Below are 16290 nucleotides of genomic sequence, written 5' to 3' on the forward strand. Positions count from 1 at the left end.
TTTCGATTTCAACATATAATACCTTATCTTTTAGCAAATTGGATCAAGATGGTACTTTAGAGAGGTCATTTTTCGATTTTCTCAACAGTTATTTAATGCCACGGGAAAAACCACTGGAAAATTACGAAAAAAACGCTAAAAATGGGATTTTAATTTCTAACGCTTTGTATATCACCATAGAAACGAATAAAAAATTATAATATTTTAATATTAATTCAACTTACATGATAAAATAAATAATAACAAAATATAAAAAATCCAGACTGACAAACCGTCTCCGCTCAGAATTGTTTTTCTTATACAATGATATTATATCATTGAATTCAAGTCTAATATAATATAATATAATCCATTATATTGTAATGGCATGGCTGGTTGGTCGGAGGGAGCCCGGGAGAATAAGCTGCGTATCATAGACGCTTTTGAACCTGGGTTCACCGCAGTAATTGCCGTGCCGCTGCGCCGTGTAGCCCGTGTTTAACTAGTTTTACTAGCTTTAGACGTTTTATTCACGGTTTTTTAATTATTTAATAATTATTATACGTATATCCGTCAAACATTTATTATTATATTTTACATTTTGATAAGCATTTCAGCATTTGTTCGTATTTTAAAATGCAAAAAGAAAATATAATAGAATTTTTACTAACCAATAGTTTTAATGCTTTAACATACGAACAATAAAATCAAATTAAACAAATTTAGTATTAATTTAAGTTAAAAATATTAACTAAATATTAAATGAAATATTAATATTTAATATAATTAATTTTTTCAATAAAAAGGTTTTTTTTGTTCGTTGTTATATGGAATTTTTGTTATTTAATTTAAGTTTCCCCAGAATATTTACTCACGAGCCGCTACTGGGTGGCATACATCGTAACTGACATATTATTATTTTTGAGTGACGCCGCGCCCAATATGGTGAAAGTGAGATACTTTGAAATTGTTGTACACAAAAATGGTCCATGTAACATGCATAGCACATGGATTAAATAGAGTTGCCGAATATATCCGTATTCAATATCCCAAAGTAGATAAACTGGTTGCTAATGTTAAAAAAATATTTAAAAAAGCACCATCTCGTGTTATAAAATTTAAGACTGATGCGCCTAATATACCTCTACCCCCCCGAACCAATCCTGACACGATGGGGAACGTGGATTTCCACTTCAATATATTATTGTGAAAACTTCCAAATTGTAAAAGATATTGTTGAAAGTTTTGATGAAGATGATGCGCTTTCAATTAGAAATGCTCAAAAATATTTTAAAGCACCACAGATTAAAGGTAACTTAGCATTTATAAAATCAAACTTTAAGTGCCTTCCTACGGCTATAACACGTCTTCAAAAACAAGGCATGGCATTAATAGAAGCGATACAGATTATTGAAGATGTTTCAGCCAAATTCAATAATTTAAAAGACCAGACCGGAATAAAAATTAACGAGAAATTACAGACAGTTCTTACTAAAAATGAAGGGTTTAAAATGTTTGCAATATTTCTAAAATATTAAACGAAGAAGAAGAAAACGTTGGTTGTTTAGATATACCTGAAAACTTAACAAGTAGTGACATGGGATATTTCAAGTATGCCCCTACCACGTCAGCGTTCATTTTCTGTGTACAAAAACCTCTTGGTGCCAAATATGAGATCATTCAAGTTTGAAAATATAATAAATCGCTGATTGTACAATGTAATACTTATTTTGCAGGTAAACAAATAAATTGTTTAAATATCTATAAAACAATGTGTAGGTCTTAACCATTTTTTGGTATAGACAAGACTATTGCTTGTTTCCAGTTGTTAGGGAAGTTTCCTTGCACCCATAATTTATTGTATATTTTTAGTAAAATTTCTTTAGCTTTGGCAAATTTTGAATAAAAACGAACGGAATATCATCGGGTCCGCAACTTTTGCTTTTCATTTGAAGTTTATTTTATATTTTATTTATTTTATTATTTTTCACGTTATTTGCTGTTGCCTTTTTCCAAGATTTCTTGTTTTTTGAATTATTTTTGTCACTAGCAAACCTTTTTTTAAATTTACATTCTGATACCCGACGACCAACTTTATCACATCTATAGCATTTAAATGGAAAACTACTATTACTTGTAGTTCCAAAAACTGTACTACTCTGTTGAGGTATATCTCTAGTATTTGTTTTCTTTGCTTCTTCATCCAGAAATCTTCCTTTAACAAATTCAATTGTTAATTTCTCAATCGAAAGTGTTTCTATTGCTGTCACAACATTGTTATATGTTTCTGGCATCGTCAACAGAAGATGACATACTATATCTTCTTTTTCCAGTTTTGCCTCAGCTGACTTCAACTGTCTTATTAGTTCATCAAATTTTATAAAATGAGCTTCAAGATTAGTGTCATTTTCAAATTTTAGTGTAATTAACCGCCGTCTTAGATATAGTTGACTCGCAACACCCTTACGTTCAAAGGTCTGAACTAGCGAATTCCAGATTTCCTTCGCAGTTTCTTTGCCCATTACATACTCTAAGTGACTGTCAGCAACACATTGAACAATTAGGGACTTACATTTCTTATCATCCTTTGCCACTTTTCCAGCTCTACCTTTTGAGTTGAACTAGGCTCATTACCTGTAAGGCAGGTTCTTACTCCAAATTCTTCAAGAAGTGTTTCTACTCTAAATTTCCAACTTGGAAAATTAGTTCCAGCAAATTGAGTTATTCCATATTTGTCATCAGTTCTTTTAGCCATGTCTGGGCCCATAACCTGTTGTTTAATATGGATGAAAAAATAAAGAACAGCTCTATTAAGTACATAACATAATGAGATTTAATAAGTTTGTAACTGTAATAATTTGCACACACAGAGAGACAAAACCGTCTCCAAGTAAGAACATGGTTAAAAAAACATTTTAGGTTAGGTGTGCACAACAAGATTACAAAAGTGATAACAATTAACAACAGTTTTCTGGTTTTAATAAGTTCGTCTAATCATACATTTATTGATTAAACAAATCCATATATTTATTATCAAAATCATATGAAAAACTGTTCTTTTATCACACGTTTTGTATGTAATAATCCTATCAAATCGTGGGTGTTAAATCGGTTACGGTATTTTGTTTTGATAAGATTAACACATGGAAACATTTTATAATTATCCCCATTTGTAATATTAATCCTTTGATCTAAAATTTTAAAATGTCCATATCTGCAGTCTACTCATCCATGTTGGATAGTTTCCTTCATTCCCGATCGAGATCATCCAAGTTGATATTTTTGGTAAGCATAAGAATAAGAATTAAGCATAAGAAAGTGTGATGCCAGTGGACCAAGTGAAAAAATTTCCGAATTAAAAATAATTTTTGGTTCTAGGATTTTTAAATGTTTTAACATTTCCATTTTTTGAAACATGAATCGAACATTAATTTGTTGCGTTGCTTCTACATAAAAGGTGAGAGCGATTTTTAAATTTAGATATTTTTAAAGCTGTGACTTTTTTCTCCTTTAACAGAGAGCAAATAGAAGCAGAAACAGAACCACCACAAAACAAATTATTTTCATGCAAATAGTGACCTGGGTTCTTGTATTGAATTATATATAATTTCTTATTTTTAATATAATCTTTTTTAATGTATCATTCTAAGATTTCTTTGTACAGTGTTCCTATACGGTCATAGATCAGTTGTATTTTTATTCCTTATGATTGCATTTCAATATTTAGATCAACAAAAAATGGCAAAACAAATGGTAGGAATTGCAAGTACAAAAGATTAAATGGATTTAATAACGAATCTAATACTGTTTCTGCATTTAAAATTTTATCTTCTGCACTAGTAAAATAAAGTTTTAAAGCACTATATTGTTCAAAAAGGCGATTGACTACCGACACTAGTGATAGCTATCTCGTTTTTCCTGGGTATAAAATCTTATGTGGTTTTATATTACAGAAAACTTGGAATTCTTTAAATTCTAGGTGTCTTTTAGAGCTATTATTTAAATAGTTATGTACATTTCTAGCAAAATCTTCAACAAATCGTGGTAATTTTAAGCAAGCATATGAAGCGCATAGATGAAAAGAATGGCATATGCATGTCATAATAAATAAATCCGGCACATCTTTCAATAAACTAGTAGCTAATGAATGGTGTTTGCCCATCATATTGTTGGCACCATCTCCTGCATAGCCTATCATATTCTCTTTATATAGAATTTTATTTTTTATTAAGAAAATTATAATCAAATCATATAAAGCGTCAGCAGTGGCTTTTTGTACTTCTATGAGGGTAACAAATTCATCCCGGACCAACAGATTATTGTCTTCTATTCTTGCGAACACTGTCATGTGCTTTATTGTAGATGTATCCGTGCTTTCGTCTATCATAATGGCAAACTTGTTTTTCTGCATTAAATCAATAACACTTCTCTTACCTACGGCTCCAATGACATTAGTAACGATGCTTTCGTTTTTTGCTCTGCCGCATTTTAACTTCAAAGCTACTTTTGAATCAGGATATACTTTTTGAACTAATTTGGGTAGGTGTTCCATAACTGTATAAGGCAAATTGTGTTCGGCAATAAATACTGTCAAATGCATTTCACTACGTTTAACCTGAAAGTAATATTATTATAATGCATTACAGCAAATATAAAATTTGAAGAAAATATTTACAGTATTTTCAAGTTTTGCATGAACAGAATTGTTGATAAGTTCAGTTATGGTTTGTTGACTTTTACATCCTTCAACAAGTGTTTTTCAATTTCGGATTTACCCGCAGTTCCGTCAAATTGACATGATGTACGATGCAAAATTACAGACCTATTAAACAAACAAATATTTAATGTTTTCAGAAATGGTCAAATAAAAATTAAAAATTAATTAAAAGAAGATTCATACCTTTTTACTTCTTGCCTGGTTCCCTAAGAAAAGTTAGTGGCCCTGAACTGGCCCCCTTGATTTTTATTTTTAAATTTTAAGGTGTTTAATTATCTCAAACCTGCTAAATCCTGAATGTATATTATATGGTACTCCATACAGTTAACGATTGTATAAAAAAAAATTAAATTCCGAGATTCTATTTAATAAATATTCCTCACTCGACAATTTGAGATTAGACAATAATACGTATATTAATAGATTGAAAACTAGGAATTCCAAATACGGGTATCGAACGCACATTTGATAAACACAACTACAGACAATACTATATAATAGTGAACCAATATAATAAAATAAACAAGCCTAACAAAATAATATGTCCCAATATAATATTATTCTCTATCGAGTTTGAGTTTTGATAACGCAGCGTTGCTAACGTCGCAGTATAGTTCATATTGTTCACAAGGCACGAGACATTTAAATGATGGACCGAAACAACCTATATTAGTATTTTATCCAAAAACAAAGTTTTCTAATAGAATGAGACATTTCTCAGATACATGGTATATAATTTTTAAATGGATCGAATACACTGTAATGAACGATGCAGTATATTGTTCCCCTTGTCGTTTCTTTTCTAAACATTATGACTTACACACTGTGTTTATAACAATTGGTTTTAAACATTGGAAAAAAGCTTTAGACAAAGGGTCAGGATTTAAACGACATGAATAAAGTAGTGAACACAAAAAATGTCAAGTTATGTTGGTAGAATATACAAGCACGAAAAAAAAATATATTTGTGTCATCGTTAATTAACGAGGCTCATTTAAAGTTATTAAAAGAGAATCGTAAATACATTCAGTATATTTAAAAAGTGATATTATTCACTGATGTTCAAGGAATTGCTCAAAGAGGGAGTGATGAAAATGAAAACAGTGTCAATCGTGGTAACTTTTTGGAACTTGTACACTTGCTGGAATATTTCAATGATGATTTTAAGCAAAAAAGACAGTCACTTCTAAATAATTCAAAGCATACTGCGCTTAGTCCGTATCTATAATACACGATTTGTCCAAGTATCAAACATGATAATCCAAAAATTTCCCTACATATCTTCAATTTTCATTAAAATTTCCGTTTTTCCCTGAACAGTACTCAATTTCCCCAAATCTTGGGAAATTTCCTTGTGGTAAGTAACCCACTGACTGCCGACTGGCGTCGCTAGAATCGGCGTCGGTCGCCTATTATCGTCGCGAATCTTGGAGGGGGAATAGAGCCTCGGCGAGCTAGCAGCAGTGTTGCCAGATGTACGGTTTGGATCGTACTTATACGGTAATTTAGAGCAAAGTACGATCTACGATCTTTGAGGATCGTACGTAAATGTACGATCTTACAAATTTCAACAGACCATCGACATTTATTTAGATCTATGCTAATCATACACTATGGATGGGGCCATCCCCATCTCGACCGAGTAAACAATTTGAAGCACATATAAATATATAAATATATGAACATATTATATTATTATGATAACTGATAAGATATAATATCTTAAATCGTGATTTACCATGCATTTTTTTTATCGTTCTTGATAAGAATACAATATTTTATAACTTGATGATAAGTGCAATCAAGAGTAAAGACATCAAATGATTAGAAAAGTTATACTAAAACTCATAGTTATTAGTTACTGTCAAGTTAGTAGTCTTTGTTGGTGTTGTGTCTTTCTATTTTCTATTTACAATGTCGGACATAGAAGATACGCCAGAGGTTTATTTAGATTTTATTAATCATGTATATAATATATTTGAGATAAAATACTCCTAACCATATTATTTACCATAGGTGTTTAAAGAAGAAGGACCGTCGACACCAAAAAAGAAAAGATCTCTAAGGAATGAACTTTCTAATTATGAAAAAGAAAAACACAGAAAGCAAAAATATAGAGAAGAATGGGAGAGCAATAAGGCATATAAAGGTTGGCTTAAACCATGTGTAGTAGCACGCAATTTTTTTAGAACATCCCGTTCTCTACCCATTTTAAGTATTTTTTTAGATGTCCGTTGATCACTGTTAACATCATCATCAAAATCACTTAATTCACTGTCCATTATGAATAATTAAAAAATAAACACAAGAACGTCAAGAACTAACTGCCGATTATAGCGAGAACAGAGAAATAATGACGAAAATGTGAAAACTAATAACAATAAGATATGATGCCATAATGGATTGAAAACGACGTCTTGGTGCCTGGTGGTCACCGGCCCTGGCCGGCTGGTGACAGGGTACGGTCAATGTTATACATAATTTGTTTCACTGAAAATGGTCACACTGTAAAAGGAGGCATTGGTCGCCTCAATATTTATCGACACGGCGCCTCTATGATACTCTATGGGCACGTCTCCGCCGCCGTACCACTGGCTGTTTCGCCGATACCGTAGAGCACGGCGCATGTGCTCTCGGTCGAACAGCCGTTTTGGTTATTCGTTAATTGTATTTTTAGTTATTTTTACGCTTCGGCGACATTCGCGTTTCATGTTTAATAAACCTTGGAATTACCTACTTGTGTTATATTTATTTAATCCTGACAACCCCTTAAGCTAATTTACTATTGCTTTCACATCGCACAGTGGCAAAAATAGCATTTATCAAATTTTACTTATCTTATCGAATTATTATATATATCAATAAAGGAGTTCATACTGCATTGTTTACCGGTTTTGTGCGCGTGTTGTGTAAACAAAATGTTTAATAAATTTAAAAAAAATGTATTAGATAAACTTCTTATTCCTCATTTCTTCTTTAGGACATATAAAGTGAGGATGATTCATAACTGGAGTAATCATTTCATTTCACAAGGTATGGAATATATGAGGTGTATATGCTTAAATAGTGAATATCGTCAAAACTGTCTAAGGTACATAATTTGTTGAAATTACCGTCCCAGCAATGAGAGAAATTGATTTCAAAACACATTTTCGCCTAACTAGAACCATTGTTGAAGTATGGTATTAAAAATAAAGATATTCTCATTTTGACAATTTATAATTTATTTAGGTAATATTCTCTATGATTGGACATGTGTTCGATAAAGACGATATGAAAATCAGTATGGAAAAGCAATTATTAGTTATTTTATGGTATATGGCCAACAGTGAAACTCATAGGTAATTTTTAAAATATTAGGCATATGTGCAAATCACCTAAAAATAAAGGAGGGCTTAAGCACCAAAGATATTTTAGAGGAAGCAGAGCATTGTGTGGTTTTGTCACTCACACTCCTCATATATTGATACATGTTACTCCTCCTTATAACCATTACATATGATATCTCTATCAAAATATGTATATAAATTAAAGGCTTAAGTCATTATTGTATAGGTCTATGCATTTTTAGGAAAATTCTTTAATCTTTTATCCTTTTGAAAAACATAACTTTCTTAACAAAAAGTTTGAATTAGGTACAGACAATCTCAATTTAGAATTTTCATTTTCATTTTTAAGTTTTTTTTTTTTAAATGTAAGATTTTCAATTATTTTAATCACGAGATTCGGGGCGTCAGCATTATAATTCAGGGTGACCTTAGCAGGACCCTTACTACCCCTTTTGATTTTCACCAATGTTTGTAGGTACTTATGTCTAAATATTACATATTTTTTTAAATAAAGTACCTAGGTTTAACTATAATTCAATACAAACTTAATTTATTCATAAATGTATATCTATTTTATTTGTTTTGGACAAATTGCTTCTAGATTCAACATATCAAATAGTACAAGTTATAACATCCTAGACTCTACAGTCTATATGTCAACTTATTTAACTTAAATAAACGACATATAACGATTCATTATTTGAATAATTAACAATGGAAATAAATCATTATACGTTATTGTTTATGTTCAATGTCATTAAAATTGAAATCTTTCTCATGTAAATATAGCTGAAGTTATATTGTGAAATACAAAACACAATGCAACCTATCATACCAATATAATGTATATTTAATATACACATACAATTAATACTAATGATAGAAATGTTGTATTTAAGCAGATTTATTGACTACAAGCAGATTTTGTAGTTTTTTTGAAAACTTTACAAATATCTGAAGGGCGATTAACGAGAGCTGTAAAAAAATTACAACGGGAGAACAACCTGGGTCCGAAAATAGGGGCATCACCTACCGGGAAACAAAATAGAAGAAGATAGAATGAGCATAGAACGAGATCACATTTCTTCTTTTCATTCTTTAAGTCCCATTACACTAGATCACAGAACCCCAACAGAAAATAATATCTTTCTTCTCACTTAAATATTCGTCTCATGTACAGATTGTAGGTATACAGAACGCTGTCAGGAAATAAACGCGACTCCTGTTAATGAGCACATATATCAGGGATGGCGAACCTATGTCACGCGTGACACCCTTGCATTATTTCAGTGACACGCCAATTTCAAATATAATTCATAATTTTTACTTCACTTTCCAAAAAAATAATTGATAATTTCCTAAGCTCGTAAACGATTAGATTAGATTATCAATAAATTCGTTTTTCACGTTTACGTACAAACGTAGGTACAGCAGAACAATCAACAGATAACAGATAGTTTTGGATGCCTTACATGACGACTAAAAAAAAGGTCTGCAAAGTTTCTGACACGCGGGGAAAATAAAATCAAACCAAACATTTTGATTTGACACGCAGTTATCAAAAGGTTCGCCATCTCTGACATATATCGAAGAACGTTTAATAACATTTTACATTTACATTTTCTTTCTTCTTCGTCTGATTCCTGTGTTAAGTGTGATTGTTTTAAATTAAAAATATCTGCCTTACAAGACAATGAGGAAAAAATCGCAGCTGACTGCATCGATATGAGTTACATCTTCAAAAAGCTGAGGTGGCACGAAATTCCCTTAGAAATGATACGAAAGAATCTTAACAAGATGAGACTTATTACGTGATGACATTTGATTTGGGGAAGGCATTACCGTTTCCTATACTTACGACTTCTGTGGCGTATTATAAACGAAACATGTACGTTTACAACCATGGGTGTCATGAGATAAGCAGCGGAATTGGGTTCATGTACGTTTGAGATGAGACTACAGCTTCTCGTGGCTCGCAAGAGATTTCATCCTGTTTCATACGTCACTTAAGTACAAGGGCTTTAACGCGGCATATCGTACTGTATACGTGTACTGGTCAAAATCGAAACATTAATGCTTTTGAAGTTTTCGGAAGTGATTTAAATAATATAAACACCATCGACCCTAAGTTTATGGTAAGTGGTTATTCGTTTTTACCAAATAATTTAGAATTTGATTCAATTGCAATTTACCCAAAGAATAAACTCATTTACGTGCCTGACAATTGGTATAAAATAATATCAAAATGTAGAAGTTTTGTAGTCATTTCACGTTTCAAAATTGTATCAACAGGATTTAAAAGAGAAGATTAAATTAATAGAAATAAGTAGGTAGGTAACTTATTTAACTATAAAATAATGATATAATATTATAATATTAAAGTTAAAATTATTTAAATATAATCTGTGTAGTGTGTACAACATTACCATAAGTTTTGTTACCATCGAGTCCTTTAATTTCCTACAGTGCCCATGATTCATCTAGGTTTTCAGCTAACTTTAAGTCATCACTAGTCACTCTTTTTGGTGGCCATTCACAATACTTCACAGAACACCTAGACAAATTTTCTGTATCTGTTTCAATCAACCAATTGTGTTGACCAAAAGACACTTCACCCCACAATCAGATTCACTAGATACTACCAGTGAATTTCTTTTCTTATATTTCTTCACACATATTTTTTTTTCCAAGGTCTTATTTTTTTTATTAAGTTTATTTATTAATTTTTGCTGCTTTTCATCATCTTGTGTTTTTTTTGATTTCAAGCCATTTTTCTGCAGTTACAACAGTGGGCATCTATTATAAGCTCTAGTTTTTGTTGATATAGGCTCTAGCCATTTTATTACATCAGCCAAAACGTATATTATATATTATTAAATCTACAGATTATAATGTTCCAACTTCCAAATGCCACCAGGCACCCAAGCCCAAAAATAAGTGTGGCTAAAGCCACACTAGGTAACTATACCGTGTGGGCGCCACTGCTAGAGTGTACTCGCCAAATAAGATTGAACTGTTTCGCGCATGCAGTTTGAGCCACCTGACTAACCCCCTCACCCCCCTAAATTAAATGCAAAACTGTCAAGGCCCCCTTAATCAAAATCATGTACTAGTTCAAACGGATAATTTATTGACATCGATTAGGTAATGATATTTGTATTACTTCTGTAATGAAAATAAATCCGAGTGAATTTTCATTTCATCAACTTGATTTTTATTTTTGTTGAGTCAAATACAATCAATATAGATTTTATACAGTATTTTCTTTTTATTTAAATTATACTCGGACGAGTTTACAATCAAATTAATTTATTAGGGTTTACATAAAAAGGTGGACATTCAGGTTAATATATTACACACGGTTTTTGGTCCTGATATGCTCGTAGGTCTCTATCAAATAGTGTGACAGTGGCAGGAATTCAGTATTCGCTCGGCTCTGACGGCTTGAAAGATTGACGGTGTGGTCAGCGGCTCAGTAGTACCACGGCACTATTTTCAACGACGTCTCTGCTCTAGTGGCGGCGTATTGAAATGCGTACTACTGGGCTTGACTCAATGACGGTGACTGCTTGGCAGTTGGCTTGTCTGCGACAGCTTCACGGAGTGTTTGATGTTGACGGCACTGTACGACGATAACAACACTAGTAACGATGCGGTGCGAGTTGACGGCGTTCCGTAGGTGGTAAATCGCACTGATCCGGCGGCAATTGACTCGTAACGTCTCTGCGATAAAGGAGTACGAGGCGACTAGGAGGGTTGATTGCTATTCCGTGGCGTTTATTATTTTTTTTAGCTTTAATTAATTCTCCGAGTACTTTGCCATTAGACAACATATTTGCGAATGAAGTGTTTTATAAAAAAACCTGTAATGGTTGGACATATAACCGCAATAACCGCACATTTTATAGATCCTGAAAACGATATTAAATTAGAAAGTGTTTTGTTAAGTTGCATAAATTTTCCACTGAGTCATACCGCTGATAACATATCTAAATTTATGAAGGATACTGTAGCTGAGAGGTGATTGTCTGATAGAATATCTGCAGTAGTGACTGATAATGCGGCAAATATGAAGTCTGCTATTGACAAATGCAATTGGAGAAGATTATCGTGTTTTGCACATACAATAAATTTAATCGTTCATAACGGTATTGAGGTGATTGAGTCCATTGTAGATAAGGTAAATGATATCAAATTTTAAAACTCAAGCAAGATTATCCTACTCGTTGGAACTCTACTTATGATATGCTCGATAGATTCTTAAAAATTAAAGAGCCAATTATTGCCACTTTATTTAAATTATAGTCAGTTTAATTCTCTTACTGCTAATGATTGGATTATTCTAGAAAAGTCAAAAGATCTATTAAAAATATTTTATATTTTTAAAAAAATATTATATTGCCTATCAAAAATATTTACTATTTATAGTTTTATTGCTAAATAGTAAACATTGTCGACAGACTAAAGTCTTTTTAATGAAGCCATAACGAACGATGATGGATTTTTTCTAGTATAAACATTAAACATCAATTAATTTTCAACTTCCGCGTATCACGTGTGTGCTCTGTACTGTATGGTGATTATTTTTAAATTTCCAATTAGTTTTTTTTAACTACATTATATTATAATATATAGGTAACATAACATTTTAATATGAATCGTAAATCACCATATCCTTAGAAGTTCGACCAGAGTGGAAAAATAATGTATTATTAATGGATTGGATCGAAAAAGTTGAAGAGAAAACGTTGGTTAAATGTAAGTTTTGTAAAAGAACTATGTCAGCTAGGCTTGCTGATTAAAGTGCTCACGCTCATACTAAGAAACACCTTAAATCCTCTGAGCCATTTTCCTGTAATCGACAAAATAAATTACCTTTTAAATCAGTATCCAATGACACAAAACTTAAAGCTGCCACATTAGAAGCCAATATGTCACTATTGGTTAACAGTTTGCAAATATGTCGCATTTATAATATGTCGTACCAGATAATTTCTCCCGATTTGTCTGTTTATACCCGGTGAAGAAGGCCACTGTGGTCGCGGTAACCAACCGCATGATTGACGATTACATAGCCACATACGGGAGACCCCGGTGCATCGTATTCGAGAAAAGTGTGGCAGAAACGGTTGTCAGCCCTTGGTGTACCACCTACAATAACGTCTGTGTATCACCCTCAGTCCAATCCAGCCGAGAGAGTAATGCGAGGACTCGGACGCATGTTCTGGTCGGCATATTAACAAAACGTACATGATTTCGGCACCAGCATAATTCTCATTGGTCGGTTCAAATCGACTTGTTTTCCCGCATTATTTCAAAGTCATATATTATCTGTTATCAACAAAATATAACAACAATTCGGAATAATAGTTTTTAAATTTTTAAGTTTTTTTTGCTGTTTGATTTGATGGTTTGATCTTGAAATTTTAATAGATTTAGCATATTAGGTAATTAAAATGATAAATTATAAAAATCTTCCTACGTCATTTATTAACGAAATTGTAAGCTGCAAAAATGAGGCATATGAGATTCGATCTAATATAAAAGATTTTGATTCATGCCAAAAATGGATAGATGAGTTTTCAGAAAAAACAAAAACAAGTTGGGTGGTTAGAAATACTAAAAGGGAAGGACAACGTTTTGTCTGCAAGTAAGTTAAATATGTTGGTAAAATATGACATGATGTAATGTTTTATGTCTAATTTGATTTTCTAATACTACCTAGTACCAAATTAACCTACTTACCAATTTCTCCTTGATTGTTGGATTGTGAGTGTTAATTTAATAAGTAATAAATAATAATACAATAATTGTTATTGGCCCAGATCCCCACATCAACCTTTTTATTTTTCAATCAAAATTGCAGATTATTGTTTTGTTACTGCAAAGCAATTTTTATTTTACAAACTGATGCGCCGCTACCGATCCTACGAATCTGGCGGTTTTCGGCAACGACTCGCGAGTGTGTTGGGGACAGGAAGTTGGAAGGGTTACCCAAAATAGTGGTACTATATGTATAATTATAATACGGGAACACTTGTATTTCTTACAAAAAGTTTTATAATACAATAATTATTTTAATGGGGGCCGCCCAGACTTGAATACTTACATACTAAATACACATTTATATTGTCACACGCAAAATAATTGGCCCATGAACATGGGTAGGCCTCACAATATATACACACGAAAAGATGACTTGATTCGGCGACGGCGTGGCTCCACGAGGTGGCGATGCTCCCGGTCGACGACCAATGCGAGTCCCTCGCCGGAACGGCGGCGGCGGACAATCTTCTCAGCTCCGAATTCGACGGTGACGAGTCGTATTTTTGGCGCAATTAGCGCGCGAGGCTCGACTGTACCGAATACCGATTTGCCTAATTGCCACGGCAATCAACAACCACTCGCGATCACGCGGGCGAACAGTACTTCGATCACGAAGCTCAGTGATATCTTAGGTGCTTGGCGCCAGCTTGTCACATAAAACGTTGACCAATCTTCACCCTCGTGTTCACACGAGGTTTCCAGCACGCACGACGCACGACGCGTTGACAACCACTCGCGATCACGCGGTGTATCACAAAACAAACGCGCACGGCGTATTTTAACAAGAGCGAAACGCGATGTATCACTCGACGTCTGGTGTCGATCACGACGGAAACGACGGATAGATGTGCGTGTTCACACGCGACTTTAACTTCGCGCGACGGGCGCGTATAACGACAGCGAAGACGCGAAACGTAAACCTGATCGTACTAACCGTGGCCGCTGATCACAGCTAGGGCCTACCACCTCGTGATCACACGGGGGTCTCGGCACACGCACGACGTGGAGAACGAGAGCGCGCACGTTGCGCTACGTTCAACCGCTGGAAAAAGACAATTTTAGAATATGTTCATGCCGGCCGATGGCCAGCTCGACCGCCGGCGATAGCGGCGCGAGACTGCGGAGGGAAAAAGCGTCACTCGGAGCTTCGACATAGAACGCAACTCGGATCGTCCGTGCTTTTGGCGGCAAACCCGTTCCGTGTTCGAATACAAACTCAAGAAAATATGCTCATGAAATATAAATTTGAAAACAAATGACAATATTAACACTTGATTCCATTATGATAAAGGTAATCGATTCCCCATAAGCTTAGACTTGTTTCTTGGAAAACACCTTCATTCCACTGTTGTTGTGCACTTATGCGACAAGTGGATGAATTTAATAATGCCTTTTATTGTTAGAAACCCTTTTTATACAACTAGATAAAGATCAAAATTTAATTTAAAACTTCTTTTTTGTGATTTTTCTTTTTAGTTAGGTCTTTAAGTTAGGTTATTAACCAAAAGGGAAGACCGATGTTTTTTAATAAGCATATTGGTAGGCATAATATTTGTTACAATGTAAAATTTTGTGTCTGATTTGATTTTCTTATACTATTTGTGTTAGTACTATATATCCTAATTAGTAATTGTTGGTTACTAATTTGCATAATGTATGGTTATCAAGTAATAAATAAACGTAAATAGTGTTTGAAATTTGGAGGGGGGGCTGTAGCTCAGGTCTATTTGATACTCTTATGATATTTTTAAATTATAGTAGTGAAATCATTAGTTTTTGAGGGGGCTATTTGCTCCTATTAAATCATATTAAATTAGTATGTACAGTGTGTTATATGTATATATAATCGTATAAGTATTTTTAACAGTACAAGTTAATGTGATTTTGTGATTTAAAAAAATTAAAAATGCAAGAAAGAAACTATTTTTGCTAATTGTTGTTATACTTTGTTGATAACAGATAATATATGACTATGTGATAAGTGATAACATAAAACAATTAGCGCGGGAAAACAAGTCGACCAATGAGAATTATGCTGTTGCCGAAATCATGTACGTTTTTTTAATATGATTCCGGGCGTAGGTACTGCTACGAAAACCATACCGAGTGGCCATGCACGAATCATACATTAAATGGGTGTTAAACAATACCACGAGTCAACAGGTCACATCCCACAAGAGCTTTTTCTTTCCATCGAATAATATAACCCGTTCGGAAATGTCGTTTCGTTTCCTATCGTCTTCTTCCAACACAGAGAACTAAACTCTCCATAGCCCGAGAAATCCAGCTCACCCATTCTGAACGAAAAAAACGCCGCCATGACAAGCGTATGTACCAGTATCATTTGTCATCGGCACATGGTTTCAATGGGTGCGGCTAGCGCAATGCACGTTGCGTCTTCACCAATAAGCGAGACGTGCATTGCGCTAGCCGCACCCA

This window comes from Acyrthosiphon pisum, chromosome X (assembly GCF_005508785.2).
Source record: "Acyrthosiphon pisum isolate AL4f chromosome X, pea_aphid_22Mar2018_4r6ur, whole genome shotgun sequence".
Classification (NCBI taxonomy): domain Eukaryota; kingdom Metazoa; phylum Arthropoda; class Insecta; order Hemiptera; family Aphididae; genus Acyrthosiphon; species Acyrthosiphon pisum.